Genomic DNA, 4,061 nt, shown 5'->3' with positions numbered 1-4,061 from the left:
CGGCCGCGATCTCAATAAAAATTGTGGAGTAAAAAAAATATATTAAAAATCCACGCGATTTTCTAGCGTCTTGAAATTTGCACTTTAACCTTTTTAAAATTTAATGAGCTACAAAACTGCAATAAAAAGTTTAAAATTTTTGGGTGCAAATGTTAAAGTTTGTTGAATTTGCATAATTTTTTTACGAAGTTTAAAATGTGGATTTACATATGTGACGCTGGCTAGGTTAAAGTGCCAAACTTTTATTTAAAAAAATATAAACATTCAATAAACAAATGAAAAATAGCCAAAACTTGTCGAAATGTCTATTGACTTAATCAGCTGACCACAAGTGTACATATGTACCGCTTAACGCACATTTTACGATTTGTTTAGAATGCATAGAGCAAAACAGAAGAAACATTTCTAAGGGTATTTACATATGTGTTGATCTTGTACCTATGTTTTGGCATTATAGTCAAATTAAATGTTAAATAAATAAAGGCAAATGAAATGAGTGAATAAAACATAAAAACGCAAAGCAATCTGTGCTAATCTCTGAGCGAATTGGGGACAACGGCGCTCCTTCTTCACAACTATGCCTTTGTCGCCTTCTGCATATTTGTAGATATGTACCTATGTATGAAATTTTGCATTAGCAGTGCCTTTCAATTGCAGTCGATTTGTCTTAATGTCAAATATCTGAATTTAATTTTAGCATTAATGGGCGAAAAAACTTAGCTAAATACTGCCTGCTGTCTGCATTTCGATTTGAATCTTTTAATGCAACGGTTGGTAAAAATTTTCTAGAGCGCGCGTGATTCGTATAAATATTTAGTAGTTGACAAAAATTAAGTGCATTTTTTTTGGTTTCTGCTTGAAAAAAAATCTAGTTCCAGATTTTAGTGCTACGTATGAAATGTGTTGAATTTAAAAATTTCCAATTTTACTACAATGAAACCATTATTAGTGCATTTAATATGCGCGCTGCTCTACGCCTACGCGCAAGCGGCCGACCGTCCGCAATTTAATGTTGGTAAGTATGTAGATAAACAAAGTGAAAGCTAATTAAATTTTGAACACTTGGCTCCCTAGTAACCTTGACCTTTCACTTTACAAATCAGGCATAATTTTCGCTAGCGAAAATGATGAAACCGAAATCGCCTTTCGTACTGCCATCGAACGCGCCAATGTATTTGAGCGCAGCTTTGAGCTGGTGCCCATTGTCGAGTATGCTGATACGGATGATAGTCTTATTGTGGAGAAAACAGGTCAGTTACAATATAATAATAAATAATATTTATTTTGTTTGTAAAATGCGTAAAATTTTCACTTTTCTTCATTTCATGGCAAACAGTCTGCAAATTGATTGCGCAAGGCGTTATTGCTATTTTCGGGCCAAGCACAGCAGCAGGCACAGGTATGTATGTATATACATACATATGTAAATATATATATGAAGGAAGAGAAAGAACGCATCAACATGCGCATAAATGCATATATGTAAATACAATAAAATCAACAACAACATGCATACACTCTCGCACATATTTACCTGTACTTGAACAAGTTCGCTTCTCTGTTTTTGCCATTGATTGTTTGTAAATAAACGTCTCAGCGTAAGTAACCATGTACATATATGTATTTACATATATTCCCCCTTGAAATTTGTTAACCTACTTACCTACAATATACCGGCATCCTCAGCACGTGCTGCACAGTGGTGGCGAACATAATAGGCTGGTGTATAAAATACAAACGAAATTTTTGTTCTTCAATTTTTTTTTTGCGCTCGGTGACTGTAATTCCATACTCAAAAGAAACGAAATGCAACAGAAGAAGGGCGGGTACGTCGGGGGGTGGTTGAGCATGATTAGGATCAAGATTAAGGTTAAGACTAAGATTGGCTGTGATTAAGATTATGATTATGATTAAGAGTAGGATTAAAATTCAAATATACATTTAGATTTAGATTAGGATTAAGATTGAGACTGAGACTGAGATTAAGATACGGACTAAAACTAAGGTTAGGTTTAAGATTATGGTTAAGATTTGGACTGAGAATGAGATTAAGTTTAAGATTATTAAGATAAAGGTTAAGACTGAGATTAAAATTAGGATTATGATTAAGATTAGGACTCAGATTAAGATTAAAATTACGACTAAGAATGAGATTAAGATTATGGTTAAGATTACCATCAAGAATATGGTTATGATTATGATTAAGAGTAGGATTAAAATTCAAATATATATTTTGATTTAGATTGGGATTAAGTTTGAGGTCCATATTAACAATACAACTAAGATTAAAATTAAGATTATGACTAATTAAGATTAAGATTAAAGTTAAAATAAGATTAAGATTAAGATTGAGCTTCAGATTGAAATTAAGGTTAAGATTAAGGTAGAGAATGGGATTATAATTATGAATCTACAGTGACACAAACAATTGATCACGTATTGATTTTCTTTAATTGTTCGTAATGTTGAAATTTTGATAAAAATTTGTTGACGATAGTTTTATATAAGAGTAACAAAAAATAAATTAGCTGGAAAAATATTACGAGTATCAAAAAAATACAATGGTTATTTTTTTGTTACCAAACGATCTCTCCTTTAATATTTTATCAAATTTAATGAATAATATCTCATTTTGAAGGGGAGTCACGATGTTCAAATTTTGTTATTTAATAAAAAAGGGGTTTTGAAAAGCTGTAAGCAGTGTATCTGGTCAATTAAGCGCCATAATACTTCATCAATTTGAATAATTGAAACACCATTTTGAAGGAAAGCTTCACTTCTTGAGTTAACTTTTGATAGGATTGCCACCCGCTTAAAATTTTCGGGACTTAAATACATACATATATATCGACTAAAATATTACAACGCATTGAGGGAATGAAAGGCATTTAAATGCACTCTTAACCAGAAGTAATAATTTTGAAGAGGGTTGCCAACTATTTAAAAATGTATATCTATATCTCTATATATGGGTCAATCCATACAATATGTACACCTCAACACTTCTTTGGGGTGAAATATATATTTTTTTATATTCTCCATCGAAAAAAAGAAGACACCAATTTTTTTATTTCGTCATGATATTCGAAAATCTCGAAAGAAAAACTCCCGAAATTTTGAACTCACGGAGAAGTATCGTTTTTCAATTGTTTGCAGTTAATAATCTATTTGTCGGATCAGTTAAGGTATCAAAATGTGCGTAATTACCGCAGCTTTCCAAGAGAGTGTGAGATAGATTAAAGTAAAAAATAAAAATTTGCTGTAAAAAATTGCATTTTTCTTCATCTTAGCTACCCGCTGTAATTGCAACTTTTCGACGCACTTTTTACCGCAGGTCCTTTATGTCTATTTAAATGTTGACTACGGCTGTGATGCGAACTCATATTGGCACCTCGAATGTAAACTTGTAGCAGATCGACACCTTGCCTATAAAAGGTCTGTCCGTTCTGTTAAGACTCAACTCCGTAAACCGTGGTCCTTGTTTCGTTTTTTGGAGTCATCAATAAGTTAATATCCGAGGTTCTTTAGGTCTTACCATTAGATTGAATTCTCACTACGGGTTCCAATCCTAGTATTATCCCTTCCTTTCCTAATCAAAGACAAAAGAGCTACAGTAGTGTTTAAATGAATTGAGAAACTCAACTCCGTATTTAGCATTCAACGGGATTTAGAGTGAGTCTGGAATGCTTTCAAACTTTCACAACTGCGAAAACTTTTTCATATGATTTAAGTATATTTTTTTTGGAATTTTTCATACTAATTTCTATATCATTTGATTTTCTAAACTGGATGCAAGTAAGACCTCAAACTTCGAAAGCACATATTTAATTTGTATCCCCAACATTTTCAGACATAGTCACCTCCATCTGCAATTCGCTGGATATACCACACATTGTCGCTTACCCTTTTCGGTTTCGTAGACAATGGTGTAGCTACGCCAGTTGAAACTTTGTAATATCTCAGCCATGCCGCGTGACAGTAGAACGTTATTTGGATGCACGTTCAGTGTCATGGATGTGTGCTGACGTTCGGCAAGCGATTCACTGGAAGTCCAATCGAAA

This window comes from Rhagoletis zephyria, unplaced genomic scaffold (assembly GCF_001687245.7).
Source record: "Rhagoletis zephyria isolate East Lansing unplaced genomic scaffold, Rhagoletis_zephyria_1.1 Rzeph_scaffold_02371, whole genome shotgun sequence".
Classification (NCBI taxonomy): domain Eukaryota; kingdom Metazoa; phylum Arthropoda; class Insecta; order Diptera; family Tephritidae; genus Rhagoletis; species Rhagoletis zephyria.
The sequence above is the reverse complement of the archived record's forward strand: the minus strand, read 5'-3'. Positions refer to the sequence as shown.